This window comes from Heterodontus francisci, unplaced genomic scaffold (genome assembly GCF_036365525.1).
Source record: "Heterodontus francisci isolate sHetFra1 unplaced genomic scaffold, sHetFra1.hap1 HAP1_SCAFFOLD_59, whole genome shotgun sequence".
Classification (NCBI taxonomy): Eukaryota; Metazoa; Chordata; class Chondrichthyes; order Heterodontiformes; family Heterodontidae; genus Heterodontus; species Heterodontus francisci.
The window spans coordinates 3,125,607-3,142,217 of NW_027140758.1; the positions used below are offsets into that span (position 1 = coordinate 3,125,607).

General features: G+C 44.7%; 1 non-coding gene across 1 annotated transcript; it reads left to right on the forward strand.

Annotated features, from left to right (window-relative positions):
- The first annotated feature begins 1,048 nt into the window (after positions 1–1,048).
- Positions 1,049–1,130, forward strand: trnas-gcu (transfer RNA serine (anticodon GCU)). The gene has a single exon. It is a non-coding gene; the product is annotated as a tRNA-Ser (tRNA).
- Positions 1,131–16,611: the final 15,481 nt, after the last annotated feature.

Consider the following 16,611-nt stretch of genomic DNA (forward strand, 5'->3'; position numbering starts at 1 on the left):
TGAGATGAAGTTTGGGAGAAGAGAGAGCAGCACCAAGGATGCTAGCTTAGCAGGCTTGATGAGTGTGTATAGAGTATTGTGCAAATTAGAAAAGAGTTCTTAGTTCTTTCAGCAGGAACTGCTCCAGAAAATATCGAGAAACTCACAATTTTATTATTCAGGAGTCGGAACACAGATATTAATTCCAAGTGACAGTTCTGGGACCAATTAACAAAAAAAGTAGAGAATAATATTGCTCACTGATTGAAATCCCCTAATGAGGAGACAGTTAAACAGGTGATCTTTTGGGGCATCCTTCGATCCAAGGATTCAGCAACATTTAATCTCCCTTTTTGGTGAAATTCTCTGTTATTTGCAACTTTTTTTTATCAGCTTTGATGGGCGAGTGAAAAAACTGAAAAGATTGAACAGTTCCATCCTTTCTTTTCTTCCTTCTTCTCTTCTTTCCATCAGTTTCTCTTTTCTGTCCCAGATCAATATAATGATGAGAATCCCAATTCAATCTGTTGTTTCTGGTGTTTTATCCATTCCAATCAAAATTTCAACATTCCAATCAAATCTATTTGTTATTCGACAGTGTCTCTCCATGTGTTTTATTCTGTTGTATTCTCTCACAGTCTGTTTGATGATCAATGTTACATCTCACTCTCTGTTCTGGTGAAGATCAGAAGCAGTGATATCTGTTTACACCACCCGACAAGTCGGCCTGATGCTGTGGCTCGCTGATCATGTGGGGTTAAAGCAATTCTTCCAGTCATTTGGTTCTGTTTTCATTTCATGAGAAATTCGGTCATCATGACTTCATCAGTGACCTAATGGTTCAGGTGTCTGAGTGATGTTAATCATGATGTGATGAAATGATTGTATGTTCCAGTCTTTCCGTGGTGGGTTTTCACACTGAGTAGAAACGTGTTGGACATGGTCTGGAAATGTTTCACACTGCTCCATTCCCAACTTCATTTACTGACAGAAGATATATTTCCATCATTCGACAGCTGGCTGCACAGCCAGAAGCTGTGCTGAAGGTGACAGCTATATCTCTGCAACTGACAAGGTGGCCGAGAGGTTAAGGTGATGGACTGCTAATCCATTGTGCTTTGCACCCGTGGGTTCGAATCCCATCCTTGTCGCTAGTTTATGTGCTGTTTCGTGTATTACTTATGTTGGGTGAGCTGATGTGTCAAGTCAGCCTCGAAACCTGTTCTTGTCAATGTCCAGACAGTGATTCCAGAATTTGTTTTTCTTTATTAAAATTGAGACAGACAATTGGAATTCTTCACCCAAACTGCACTGGAATGAAGATCAAATAGGGATCACGAAACGGAGCAGGATTTTCCTCCCCTCCTTCCTTCCATCATTACTTTCTCTGGATTTGCACCAAGTGAAAGACAAATGGGAAAAGCAAATGGCGAGGGAGCAGATGCAGAAAATTATCCTTTGGCAAAAAATTTATTTTCAAATCTTCTTGATAGATTAAGTGAGTGAGCAATGCTTTGGCAGATGGAGTTTAAAATGAGGGGTCATCTACTACCTACGATAGATCAGAGTGTTTTTTTGCAAGAGGTGAGATGTTAGAAACGGTTGAGGAGCAGAGACCCGAATACTGAATTAATAAAAGCTGGTAGAAAATAATGTGAAAAGTGAACAGAATCTGAAGATTGGAACTCATGTTGTAGTGATATAAAGCTCTGTGCTCCTGAAGTATATGTCCAAGCCCAGATTGTGGGGAATCTGTGGAGAGTGATTTGGTTTTTATTCATTCTTGGGTGTGAGTATCGCTGATAAGGCTAGCATTTATTACCCATTCCTATTGCCGTTGAGAAGGTGGTGGAGAGCTGCCTTCTTGAACTGATGCAGTCCATATGGTGCAGGAACACCCACAGTGCTATTGGGGAGGGAGTTCCAGGATTGTGACCCAACAACAGTGAAGAAATGGCGATATCGTTCCAAGTCAGGATGGTGAGTGACTTGGAGGGGAACCTGCAGGTAGTGAGTTCCCATGCATCTGCTGCCCTTGTCCTTCGAGGTGGTCGTGGTCACGAGTTTGGAAGGTGCTGTTGAAGGATACTTGGCGAGTTGCTGCAGTGCATATGGAGATGGTACACACTGCAGCCACTGTTTACTGGTTGTGGAGGGATTGAATGTTTAAGGTGGCGGGTGAGGAGCCGATCAAGTGCGCTGCTTTGTCCTGGATGGTGTTGAGCTTCTTGAGTGTTGTTGAGTGGGATGTATTCCATCACACTCCTGACTTGTGCCTTGTAGATGGTGGACAGGATTTGGGGTGTCAGGAGGTGAGATACTTGCTGCAGAATTCGTAATCTCTGACCTGCGCTTATAGCCACAGCATAGATGTGACTGGTCCAGTGACGTTTCTGGTCAAGATGTTGATGGTGGGGGATTTAACGATGATAATGCTTCTGAATATCAAAAGGTAGATTTTTTTTCTCTCTCATTGGAGATGTTCACTGCTTGGCACTTGTGTGGCCAGAAGGTTGCTTGTCACTCATCAGCTCAAGCCTGAATGTTGCTCAGGTCTTGCTGCTTGCAGGCACAGACTGCTTCAGTATCTGAAGAGTTGTGAATCATCATCTAACATTCCCACTTCTGACTTATGTTGAAGAGAAAGTCGTCAATGAAACAGCTGGGATGTTTGGGTCTACGACACTACCCTGAGAAACTTCTGAGGCAATGTCCTGGGCTGTGATGATTGGCCTCCACTAACCACAACATCTTGTTTTGTGCTAGGTATGACTTCAACAAGTGGAGGGTTTTCCCCCTGATTCCCATTGACTTCAATTTTGCGAGGGATCCTTGATGCCACACTCACTCAAGGGCAATCACTCTCACCTCTCCTCTGGAATTCCACTCTTTCGTCTCTGTTTGGACCAAGCTGCAATGAGATCATAAGAACAGAAGATCGGAAGAACTCATAGCAGGAGTCGGCCATTAGGCCCGTCGAGCTTGCTCCGCCATTCAATAGGATCATGGCTGACCTGATCATGACCTCAACCCCACTTAATTGCCTGCCCACATAACCCTTGGCTCTCTTGTAGATAAAAATCTTGAAGACATTCAATGACCCAGCCTCCACTGCTCTCTGCGGTAAAGAATTCCAAAGATTAATGACCCTCTGAGAGAAGAAATACCTTCTTAAATGAAAAAGCCCTAAATCTGAAACTGTGTCTCCTAGTTCTAGATTCCACCACGAGAGGAAACATCCTCTCAGCATCTACCCTGTCAAGCCCCCTCAGAATCTTATATGTCTCAATACGTTCTCCTTTCATTTTTCTCAACTCCAATGAGTATCGGTCCAACCTGCTCAACTTTCCTCATGAGACAACACCTTCATCACAGGAATTAATCCAATGAACCTTCTCTGAACTGCCTCCAATGCAAGTATATCCCTCCTTAAATAAGGAGACCAAAACTGTACACAGTACTCTAGGTGTGGTTTCACCAGCACCATGTACATTTGCAGCAAGACTTCTCTACTTTTATACTCCATCCCCCTTGCAATAAAGGGTAACATTCCATTTGCCTTCCTAATTATTTGCTGTACCTGCATGGTAACTTTTTGTGATTCATGTACGAGGACACCCAGATCCTTCTACACCGCAGCATTCTGTAATCTCTCACAATTTAAATAATATTTTCCTTTTCTATTCTTCCTACCAAATTGGATAACCTCACATTTTCCCACATTCTACTCTATCTGCCAAATTATTTCCTGGAGTTGAGAGACCCTGGCAGAACCTAAATTGAGCATCGATGATCAGATTATTGCTAAGTGTGTGGTGCTTGATAGCACTGTTGGTGACATCTTCCATCACTTTGCTAATGATTGATAGTAGACTGATGGGGCGGCAATTGGTCAGATTGGATTTGTCCTGCATTTTTTTTGTGGAGAGGGCACACTTGGGCAACTTTCCACATTGTCAAGTAGATGCCTGTGTTGTAGCTCTACTGGAACAGCTTGGCTGAGGGCGCAGCTAGTTCTGGAGCACAAGTCTTCAGTACTGTTGTGGAAGTGAGCAGAAAGGCATGGCACTATGCTTAATGGGAAATATAGCCAAGTTAGGAATAGTAGCTTTGCTGAGCTTTGATTTTAAGTGGCAGAAACCACAATGAAATAGTTAAAAGTAAAGGCAGAGCGTGTGAGACTGTAAAGACTAGCCGACACTGGTAATTGCAAAGACATCTGTTCTTTATGGCCTGATTGTGTGACTCCCTGTGGTTTGGAACAAATGGACTCCTGTGAATCAAATGATGTCCATCCCTGTGTGAGTGATAAGGAGTGCTCGGCCCCTCTTATCTTCGTGAACTGCCACTACTTGATGTAGCTGCAGACTGCATGAAACACTCAGGAATGTACACCTAACAGAGATAGCAGGCTGCGCCGCAATTACTTGTCACAAGGTAGAGACAGACTCATGATCCATGTAGGGAGTGAGACGAGAATGATTATTGATGATTCCGATGCTCTTGCCAATTAGCTTGCTTGTCCGCTTTGTTTTATCTTGCTGGTACAAAACAATATTTTATTAGTAACAAGTATGTATTGAAAATGGAGTGTATTGTAACCTCAGTAACAGATGTACTGCATGTCACCACGTGGGTGAAGTCGAATTGTATCGCACTGATTGGTTAAACAAGGGGGTATATCATGAATCTTAATGTATAAACAGTAGTACCTGTATCAAAAAACTTCACTTACTCTAGTGGACCAGACAGACTCTGGGTGGAGTCAGTGTCGTTGCATTAGTGTAAGTCAGCCGGCTAAATGCGCAAATAAAGTAATTGATTTTACCTACACATCCGACTCAGTATATTTAATGAACCAGACTGAAGCCAAAAAGAACTCAGATTTACACTAGAGCCGGAATGTTGTTAGGGCCCATAGTCTTTGCTGTATCGAGTGCCTTCAGCTATTTCTTGCCATTATGTGGAGTGAAGCAAATTGGCTGAAAACTGGAAGCTGTGATGCTGGGGACCTCAAGAGGCCGAGATGAATCATCCACTGAGCAATTTCTGACTGAAGATGGTTTCAAATGCTTCAGCTTCCTCTTTTGCACTGACGTGCTCGGCTCCACCAACATTGAGGATAGGGATGTTTTTGGAGCCTCCTCATCTGGTTCGTTATTTAATTGTCCTCCACCTTTCATGACTGGATACCTAGTTTCTCAGGGCAGTGTCCAAGGCCCAATCATCCTCAGCTGTTTCATTGATGGCTTTCTCTTCAACATAAGTCAGAAGTGGGAATGTTCGCTGATGATTCACAACTCCTCAGATACTGAAGCAGTCTGTGCCTGCAAGCAGCAAGACCTGAACAACATTCAGGCTTGAGCTGATAAGTGACAAGCAACATTCTTTGATCGGATCCTGATTGAGATATCCGTGCGTGGAGCGGTGGGATGTATGGAGAGTGATTCTGAAGAGGATGTCTGAGCCTGGAGGGCAGAATCTGTGGAGAGTGGTCCTCAAAGGATGTCCGTGTCTGGAGATTTAGGATCTCTGAAGAGGGTCTCCGAGCCCATAGTGCTGGGATCAATGGAGAGTGATCCTGAAGTGGGTGTCCGAACCTGGAATGGCGGGATCTGTGGAGAGTGATCCTGAAGTGGATGTCTGAGCCTGGAGGGCAGAATCTGTGGAGCGTGATCCTGACGAGTGTGTGTAAACCTGGAATGGAAGCTTTCTGTAGAGGTACAGGTGGAGGCCATTCATTCCCAGTATTTTATAAAGGTTTAGCATAACTTATATGCTTTCACTCTGTGCCTCTAAAGCCAAGTGTCCTGTTTGCTCTTAGCTACCTTTTCAATCCTTCTAACATTGGTGTACATTGTCTCTCTGCTCCTGCACCCAGTTTAGAATTGTAACGTTTCATTTATATGGCATTCTTCCTTCCAAATTGTATCACTTCACACTTCTCTGTGTAAAATTTCATCTGTTATGTGAAAGCCCATTTTACCATTTTTTTTAAGTTCCCCTGAAGTGTGTTACGATCACTGGCATAGGACAAAATTCCTGAGCATTCTTTGATGCTATCTCCATAGACAGAGCAATCTTTTACGCGAGCTCAAATGTAGGATTTTGTGTGTTTAGTATCTTATTTCACCCACCAATATAAGCACAAATATGTCACGTAAATCCTGTTCACTGCAGTCCCTGCTGCTGTTTGCTGCCTATATTTACAGATTTTTATCTCAACCTCGTCACCATGTTCTCTAATATATTCAGGGGGCATCAGCAGAGAAAATGTTCAACAAGCATGGCAAGTGCAAGGAAATGTTTATTTATGTCATTATGTCATGAACATAATATACAAATTTTTACATGTGTGAATCATCAATATGTGTCTTCATAAATGGAACCCCGTCACAATAAACACTGCCACCTTTCAATGTTTAGCAAACAGGTTTGACGGCCTGATGTGTGTGATTCCCATATTAATGTGTTTGTACAAAGTTCGGGGAAAGATGGAGATACGAATAATTTACAGGGAAATCTTTTAAGCATATGACCACATCTCTCACTCACAAAGATCTGCAAACACATGGATTCCAAAAGAACCTGAGTACAAAATCACCTAAAATAAACACAGCCAGAGAGACTTGCAATAACCTGTAGCTCAGGGAAAGTACATGATGTTATGGAAGGGATTCTGTTTCTTCTGTTAAAATATTTTTTGAAGAAGTCATAATTAAACTGAATAAATGTCGGACCAGTTCTTTTTCAAGAGAGCACCAAAAGAGCCAATTTGGCAACTATGTTTACTGGTTGTCACATGATTCAAGTTAAATATAGAACAGAAACCCTGGTAACCGGGAGAAATATGGTTAGTGAAGTCAGTCATGCCCCTTGATTGGACAACCTTGGCAGCAGCAGCGCAAACCTAAGACAGCAGAAAACTCACAACCTTTGGTTGCAGCAGTAAGTGTGTTTTACCTGCTGGAGTGAGCAGCTGATAAAGTTAACCTGAAGAATCGTCAGGGAAGGAGAGAAGACCACAACCCAGTTTGTTTTCCAGAAAATCTTTAAAAGACCCTGAGAAGTCCACTGAGTTAATTCATCTTGTCGCATGTCTTTGAAGAAGGCCTGCTAAAATTAATTCTCAATGCCTTCTGAAAAGAACTGATCTAAAATACCCTAGTGACCTGTCTACATATTCTCGGAAGTTAGACTGTATTCCAGTTTTGGAGCAACATATCTCATCTGATGATTTCTTCAAAAATGAGCAAATAAACAGCCCAAGAGTTTTTTTTTGTCTGTAACAGAGTGCTGAATTTAAAAAAAAATCCCTTTTATTTTTTCAGCTATCCGGTGTGTGTGTGTGTGCGTGTGGCTCGAAGAGAAAAAAAAAAGGACTTTGAAAGTTGTTCAAGGTGAAAAAGGAACTTTTAAAATTTCCACCTGTGTGTTTATGCTTTACTTCGTGACTAGTTAAAACTTGTTCGACAATAAATGGATAATTTTGTTGTTCATTAAAGAAACCTGGTCAGTGTCTTCTATTCTGGGAAAAATAGAGTATATGATTGACTGTATCAGTATGTGGGAAAAGTTCACATAGATGTTGTGACCTGTGGAGAAGTGGGATGAGAATAAAGAGTGCCCTCCTCTGCCCTTAGTTGTCACAGCACTTGTGATCTGGCTCAGCAGCTTAATTGGTTCGAGTGTTTGTCTAATAATCAGAAAATCTTGGATTCATATCATGGCTTCAAAAGTTTAGCTATCAATCATTTACATCCATTTTCTTGTGAAATTTAACTTTTCTTATGAATTTCATTCACAAAAGAAAACAGCTCAGTGGTTGCCTTTGTGAAGGATGTGAGTTTGAAATGGCTGTTCCTGCTCGTACAGATGTCCAGTGCTAATATTTCAACGGCAACTCAATCCCCTATAATTTCTTTGAGAGCAATGTGTTTGCAGTTGCATTTAACCTGGAAAACAGCTCACTGAAGGAAAGTGTGACCGTGTTGTATGTTTCAGAGTGTTTGTGTCATTTTGTGTCTCTTTTAACCAAGACTATAACACGACGCAAAGGGGAGGGTTGATCCGAGGTTTAGAATATATTATCATTCAGGAGCAAGAAAAATCAAATGGAACAAAATAAGAAAACCCAGTCGCCAGATTTGAGAATCTGTCGATCCGCTTTGGGAAAGTGAATCAGAGCAGAATGAAGGGTGAACTGTCCGACTGCCCAGAAGAGATGAAGACACAGCTCAGTCAGCACGTTCCCCTGGTTTATGATGCTGGAACATTCCTCACACAGATATTATTCAATCAATATTCATCTGCCAAGTCGGTCTGAGGCTGTGCCTCTCTGATCATGTGGAATTAAAGCAATTCTTCCAGTCAGTGAGTTTAGTTGTCATTTCATGAGAAATTCGAAGTCATCATGACTTCGTCAGTGACCTAATGGTTCAGGTGTCTGAGTGATGTTAATCATGATGTGATGAAACGATTGTATGTTCCAGTCTTTCCGTGGTGGGTTTTCACACTGAGTGGAAACGTGTTGGACATGGTCTGGAAATGTTTCACACCACTCCATTCCCAACAGGCCATGACCTGATGTGATGGAAATTTCATTTACATACAGAAGCTGCATTTCCATCATTGCACATCTGGCTGCACAGCCAGGATCTGTACTGTCCAAATAGCTGACAAGGTGGTCGAGAGGTTAAGACGGTGGCGTGCTAATGCGTTTTGCTTTGCATGTGTGGGTTCGGATCCCAATTTTGTCGTTAGTGTATGAAGTGTCTCGTACATTGTTGTGGGGGAGCTTTTGTGGAAAGTTGGCCTGGAAACATGTTCTTATCAGTATCTCGCTGGTGATTCCAGAATTGTTTATACTTTATTAAAATTGAGACAGACAATCGGAATTCTTCACCCAAATTGGACTGGAATGAAGATCAAATAGGGATCACGAAAAGGAGGAAGATTTTTCCCTCCCTCCTTCCTTCCATCTTTACTTTCTCTGGATTTACACCAAATGAAAGACTAACGGGAAAAGCAAACGGCGAGGGAGCAGAAGCAGAACATTATCCTTTGGCAAGAAATTTATTTTCAAATCTTCTTGATAGAGTAAGTGAGTGAGCAATGTTTTGGCAGATGGAGTTTAAAATGTGGGGTCATCTAGTACCTACGAAAGATAGATCAGAGTGTTTTTTATAAGTGGTGAGATGTTAGAAACTGGAGAAGCAGAGACCCACGTGCTGAATCACTAAACACTAACGGACTGGTAGAAAATAATGTGAAAGGTGAATGGAATCTGAAGATTGGAACTTTATATAAAGCTCTGTGCTCCTGAAGTAAATGTCCAAGCCTGAATTGTGGGGAATCTGTGGAGAATGATTTGTTTTTTATTTATTCTTGGGTGTGAGTATCGCTGGCAAGGCTGGCATTTATTGTCCATCCCTAATTGCCCTTGAGAATGTGGTGGGGAGCTGCCTTCTTGAACTGCTGCAGTCAATGTGGTGTAGGAACACCCACAGTGCTATTGCAGAGGGAGTTCCAGGATTTTGACCCAACAACAGTGAAGAAATGGTGATATAGTTCCAAGTCATGATGGTGAGTGACTTGGAGGTGAACCTGCAGGTGGTGGTGTTCCCATGCATCTGCTGCCCTTGTCCTTCGAGGTGGTAGTGATCACGGGTTTGGATGGTGCTGTCGAACGTTACTTAGCGAGTTACTGCAGTGCATCTTGTAGGTGGTACACACTGCTTCCACTGTGCTCTGGTGGTGCAGGGAGTGAATGTTTAAGGTGGTGGGTGAGGTACCGATGAAGAGGACTGCTTTATCCTGGGTGGTATTGAGCTTTTTATGTGTTTTTGGAGCTGCAGCTATCCAGAAAAGTGGAGAGTATTCCATCACACTCCTGACTTGTGCCTTGTAGACAATGGACAGGCTTTGATATGTCAGGAGGTGAGATACTTGCTGCAGAATTCCCAGATTCTGACCTACGCTAAAAGCTGCAGCATAGATGTGACTGGTCCAGTTTAGTTTATAATCAATGGTAACCCCCAAGATGTTGCTGGTGAGGGATTCAGTGATGATAATGCTGCTGAGTATTAAAAGATAGATGGTTTGATTCTCTCTCATTGGAGATGTTCACTGCGTAGCACTTTTGTGGCAACCAAGTCGCTTGTCACTTATCAGCTCAAGCCTGAATGTTGTTCAGGTCTCGCTGCTTGCGGACATGGACTGCTTCAGTATCTGAGGAGTTGTGAATCATCACCTAACATTCCCACTTCTGACATAAGTTGAGGTGAAACTCATTAATGAAAGAGCTGAGGATGGTTGAGCCTAGGACACTACCCTGAGAAACTCCTGAGGCAATGTCCTGGATTGAGATGATCGGCCTCCACCAACCATAATCATCTTGCTTTGTGCTAGGTATGACTCCAACAAGTGGACAATTTTCCCCTGATTCCCATTGATTTCAATTTTGCTCGGGATCCTTGATGCCACACTCACTCAAGGGTAATTACTCTCACCTCTCCTCTGGAATTCCACTCTTTTGTCTCTATTTGGAACAAGCTGCAATGAGATCACAAGAACAGAAATAGTAGCAGCAGGAGGCCATTTGGCCCCTCGAGCCTTCTCCGGCATTCAATAGGATCATGGCTGATCTGATCATGGCATCAACCCCACTTTCTTGCCTGCCCCCCATAACCCTTGACTTCCTTGCAGGTAAAAATCCAAAGAGGAACAACTGTCTGAGAGAAGAAATTCCTCCTCATTTCCTTCTTAAATGGAAAATCCCTAATTCTGAAACTGTGTCCCCTAGTTCTAGATTCCACCACGAGGGGAAACATCCTCTCAGCATCTACCCTGTCAAGACCCTTCAGAATCTTATATGTCTCAATACGATCACCTCTCATGTTTCTAAACTCCAATCAGTATCGGTCCAACCTGCTCAATCCTCCTCACAAGACAACCCCTTCATCACAGGAATAAATCCAGTGAACCTTCTCTGAACTTTTTTTTAAATTTCCAACATATACTTTATTCGTTAAAAAAACTGTAAAAAGATACATTACAAAACAGTTCAAAAACAGCACCAAGTCAACAATACAAAGATTGCAAAGGAGATCAGTTTCCTTCAGTACAGGAGTGAATTGCCTCACAATCCTTCCATTTCATTTTACCTGCCATGTACTTTTTGCAGCAAACAAATATTTTCTGGAATAAAAACAAGAAATTCTGGAACCACTCAGCAAATCTGGCAGCATCTGTGGAAAGAGAAGCAGAGTTAACGTTTCGGGTCACTGACCCTTCTTCGAAACTGACAAATATTAAAAATGTCACAGGTTATAAGCAAGTGAGGTGGGGGTGGGGCAAGAGATAACAAAGGAGAAGGTGCAGGTTGGACAAGGCCACATAGCTGACCAAAAGGTCAGCAATATAAAAGGTTGTAAAAAATGTAAAAAAGCAAAAAATAAGAAAAAAGAAAAAACAACTAAAAATGAAAGTAAAATGGGGGGCTGTCATGCTCTGAAATTATTGAACTCAATGTTCAGTCCGGCAGGCTGTAGTGTGCCTAATCGATAGATGAGATGCTGTTCCTCGAGCTTGCGTTGATGTTCACTGGAACACTGCAGCAATCCCAGGACAGAGATGTGAGCATGAGAGCAGGGAGGAGTGTTGAAATGGAAAGAAACCGGAAGCTCAGGGTCCTGCTTGCAGACCGAGCGGTGGTGTTCCGCAAAACGGTCACCCAGTCTGCGCTTGGTCTCCCCAATATAGAGGAGACCACATTGTGAGCAGCGAATACAGTATACTACATCGAAAGAAGTACAGGTAAATCGCTGCTTCACCTGAAAGGAGTATTTGGGGCCTGGGATAGTGAGGAGAGAGGAGGTAAATAGGCAGGTATTACACCTCCTGCGATTGCAGGGGAAGGTGCCATGGGATGGGGACGAGGTGGTGGGGGTAATGGAGGAGTGGAACAGGTTGTCGCGGAGGGAACGATCCCTTCGGAATGCTGACAGGTGAAGGGAGGGGAAGATGCGTTTGGTAGTGGCATCACGCTGGAGGTGGCGAAAATGGCAGAGGATGATCCTTTGGATATGGAGGCTGATGGGGTGGAAAGTGAGGACAAGGGGAACCCTGTCACGGTTCTGGGAGGGAGGGGAAGGGTTGAGGGCAGAAGTACGGGAAAAGGGCCGGACACGGTTGAGGGCCCTGTCAACAACAGTGGGGGGGATTCCTCGGTTGAGGAAAAAGGAGGTCATACCAGAAGGACCGTCATGGAAGGTAGCATCATCAGAGCAGATGCGTCGAAGACGGAGAAACTGGGAGAATGGAATGGAGTCCTTACAGGAGGTAGGGTGTGAAGAAGTGTAGTCGAGGTAGCTGTGGGAGCCGGTGGGCTTATAATGGATATTGGGAGACAACCTATCCCCAGAGATGGAGACAGAGAAGTCGAGGAAGGGAAGGGAAGTGTCAGAGATGGACCACGTATGGGTGAGAGAAGAGTGGAAATTGGAAGCAAAGTTGATAAAGTTTTCCAGTTCGGGGCGGGAGCAGGAAATGGCACCGATACAGTCAATGTACCTGAAAAAGAGTTGGGGGAGGGGGCCTGAGTAGGGCTGGAACAAAGAATGCTCGACATATCCCACAAAAAGACAGGGATAACTAGGACCCATGCGGGTACCCATAGCGACACCTTTTACTTGAAGGAAGTGCGTGGAGTTGAAGGAGAAGTTGTTCAATGTGAGAACAAGTTCAGCCAGGCGGAGGAGGGTGGTGGTGGATGGGGACTGGTTGGGCCTCTGTTCCAGGAAGACGCGGAGAGCCCTCAAACCATCCTGGCGGGGGATGGAGGTGCAGCGCGATTGGACGTCCATAGTGAAGAGGAGGCGGTTGGGACCAGGAAACTGGAAATTGTCAAAATGACGTCAGGCGTCAGAAGAGTCACGGATGTAGTTGGGAAGAGACTGGACCAGCGGAGAAAAGATAGAGTCAAGATAGGAAGAAATAAGTTCAGTGGGGCAGGAGCAGGCTGACACAATGGGTCTGCTGGGACGTACCCGTTTGTGGATTGTGGGAAGGAGGTAGAAGCGGGCTGTCCGGGGTTGCGGGACTATGAGGTTGGAAGCTGTTGAATGAAGATCTCCAGAGGAGATGAGGTCAGTGACAGTCCTTTGGACGGTGGCTTGATGTTCGGTGATGGGGTCATGGTCCACAGGGAGGTAGGAAGAAGTGTCTGTGAGTTGGCACTGAGCCTCTGCAAGGTAGAGATCGGTACGCCATACAACAACAGCACCACCCTTGTCTGCAGGTTTGATGACCATGTCGGGGTTAGACCTGAGAGAACGGAGTGCCTCAAGATCAGAGGGGGACAGGTTAGAGTGAGTGAGGGGGGCAAAGAAATTGAGATGACAAATGTCTATCCGACAGTTTTCAATGAAGAGCGGGTAAGTGGCCGGGGGGTGGGGTGGGGGGGGGTCCAAGTAGAGGGAGAATGCTGGAGGTGGGAGAATGGGTCTGCTGGTCGGGAGGAGGACTCCTGGTCAAAGAAGTGAGCCTGGAGGCGGAGAAATATTTTCTGGATACAGCCCGAGGGGATTTCCATGGATCCAGTCCCTCACTTCACCTTGGTGGGGGTACCTTACACAGTGGTCTTCCCCAGTGAACCTTTGCAGCGGCTGCCCCAAGCTGTAGTGCGCCCCTCAGCACGTTGTCTTGGACCTTGGAATGTGCCTGTCTGCAACATTAGGTCGTGGACAACACTTTGCGCTGGAAGACCAGCAAGTTTCGGGCAGACCAAAGAGCGTCTTTCACCGAATTGATAGTCCTTCAGCAGCAGTTGATGTTTATCTCGGTGTGCATCCCTGAGAACAGCCTTTGGAGCACAGACCCCTGTGTTACACAGCTGCTTGGGATGAACCGCGATAAAAACCACTGCATCTTTTTCTACACCTGCTTTGCAAAGACAGACAGGGCAGTCCTCTCTCCTCTGTCTTGTTTGTTTGCTGTATTGAACCCTTTGCTGAGTCTATTAGGAAGGATGCAAGCATAAGGGGGGGGTTACAATCCGAGGCAGTGGAGTCACTCAGGTTAAAACTTCCCTGTACCTGGATGACGTCGCCGTCTTTTGCTCGGATCTGTTGTCCGTTCGCAGACTGATCAGCATCTGCGACCAGTTCGAAATCACTTCGGGAGCCAAAGTGAACCACGGCAAGTGCGAGTCCATGTTCTTTGGGAACTGGGCTGACCGATCCTTTGTCCCCTTCACCATCAGGTCAGACTACCTGACGGTGCTGGGGATATGGTTCGGAAGGGCCGGGGCGTGCACCAAAACCTGGAAGTAGCGAGTAACCAGGATACACCATCAGCTGAGCATGTGGGAGCAGCGATCTCTCTCCATTGTGGGTAAGAACCTGGTGATCAGGTGCGAGGCGCTCACGTTGCTGTACGTGGTGCAGGTCTGGCCCATACGCCACTCCTGCGCTGTGGCGATCACCCGAGCCATTTTCCGCTTCATATGGGGTTCCAAAATGGACCAGGTCTGGAGGGACACCATGTTCAAACCCCTGGATAAGGGCGGGAAAAATGTACCCAACGTCGCCCTCATCCTGATGACTACCTTCGTGTGCGGCTGCATCAAGCTGTGCGCAGATTCCCAGTGCACAATCTCCAAGTGTCACTACGTGCTGAGGTTCTATCTGTCCCCAGCGTTGTGAAGGATGGGCCTGGTCACATTGCCGCGGAATGCTCCATCCAGTTGGACCGTGCCGTACCACCTATCCTTCGTGGGAAAGTTTCTGTGGAAAAATATCTTTGACCACCAATCCTTCAGGTAGTGGTCTGCACGGAATGTCCTCAAGGCCCTACAGGAAAAGGAGATGGTGGATCCAGTCGGATGGTTCCCCGAGCAAACTTCCAAAGTCATTTGGCGGAATGCCTCATCACCAGAACTTTCAACCAAGCACCAAGATGAAACTTGGCTGGCAGTGAGAAGAGCCCTCCCCATCAGATCCTTCCTGCACGCCCGAAGTCTAACCCCCTCCGCACACTGCCCTCGAGGTGGCTGTGGTGGGGAAGAGACAGTTGCCCACCTCTTTCTCTGAATTGCCTCCAATGCAAGTATTTCCCTCCTTAAATAAGGAGACCAAAACTGTACACAGTACTCCAGGTGTGGTTTCACCAACACCCTGTACATTTGTCGCAAGACTTCTCTCCTTTTATACTCCATTCCCCTTTGTAATAAAGGGTAACATTCCATTTGCCTTCCTAATTATTTGCTCTTCCTGCATGCTAACTTTTTGTGATTCACGTACGAAGACACCCAGATCCTTCTTTCCCGCAGCATTCTGTAGTCTCTCGCAATTTAAATAATATTTAATTTATCTGTTCTTACCACCAAAGTGAATAACCTCACATTTTCCCACATTATACTCCAGCTTCCAAATGTTTGCCTGGATCTGAGAGGCCCTGGCGGAATCTAAACTGAGCATCGATGAGCAGATTATTGCTAAATGCGTGGTGATTGATATCACTGTTGATGACATCTTCCATCACTTTGCTGATGATTGATAGTAGACTGATGGGACGGTAATTGGTCAGATTGGATTTGTCCTGCTTTTTTTTTATGCACAGGACACACCTGGGCAATTTTCCACATTGTCGGGTAGCTGTTTGTGTTGTTGCTCAAAAAAAAAACTATCTTAATAAATTATCGGCTGTAAGCACGTTTGTCATCGGGTTGAATAATTTCTGTGTGAGGAATGTTCCAGCATCTTAAACCAGGGGAACGTGCTGACTGAGCTGTGTCTTCATCTCTTCTGGGCAGTCGGACAGTTCACCCTTCATTCTGCTCTGATTCACTTTCCCAAAGCAGATCTACAGATTCTCACATCTGGAGACTGGGTTTTCTTGTTAGGTTCCTTTTGATTTTTCTTGCTCCTGAATGATAATATATGCCAACCTTGGATCAACCTTGCGTTGTGTCCCAGTCTTGGTTAAAAGCGACACATAATAGCACAAACACTCTGAAACAAACAACACAGTCACACTTTCCTTCAGTGAGATTAATGTTGAGGCGGTTTCCATGTCGAATGCAATTGTGAACAAATTTCTCACAAAGAAATTGTGGGTGATTTGAGCATTTGCATTGAATTTCTGTGCAAGGAGGGGCAGTTTCAAACAGCCATTCCAAAATCACTTCCTTCACAAAGACAAAGACTGTGCTGTCTTAACGTGCACTCAACTTCACAAACAAATTTGAACTCGAAGTTCAGGAGAAGACAGAGTGGTGAATGATTGATAGTGCAATCTTTGGATGAGAAAAGATACTTAACATACAAAATCCAACATTTGAGCTAGCGTGTAAGATTGATCTTTCCATGGAGATGATCACTGGAACACTGGAACAGGCCCAAGACAGAAATGTTGACATGAGAGCAGGGGGAGTGTTGAAACGGCAAGGAACCAGAAGCTCGGGGTCATGCTTTCGGACTGAGCAGAGGTGTTCGACATAATCTGCGTTTGGTCTCCCCAGCTTGGAGGAGACTGCAATGTGAGCAGCGAATACAGTACACTAAATTGAAAGAAGTACAAGTAAATCGCTGCTTCACCTGAAAGGAGTGTTTGGGCTTTAAATAATGAGCA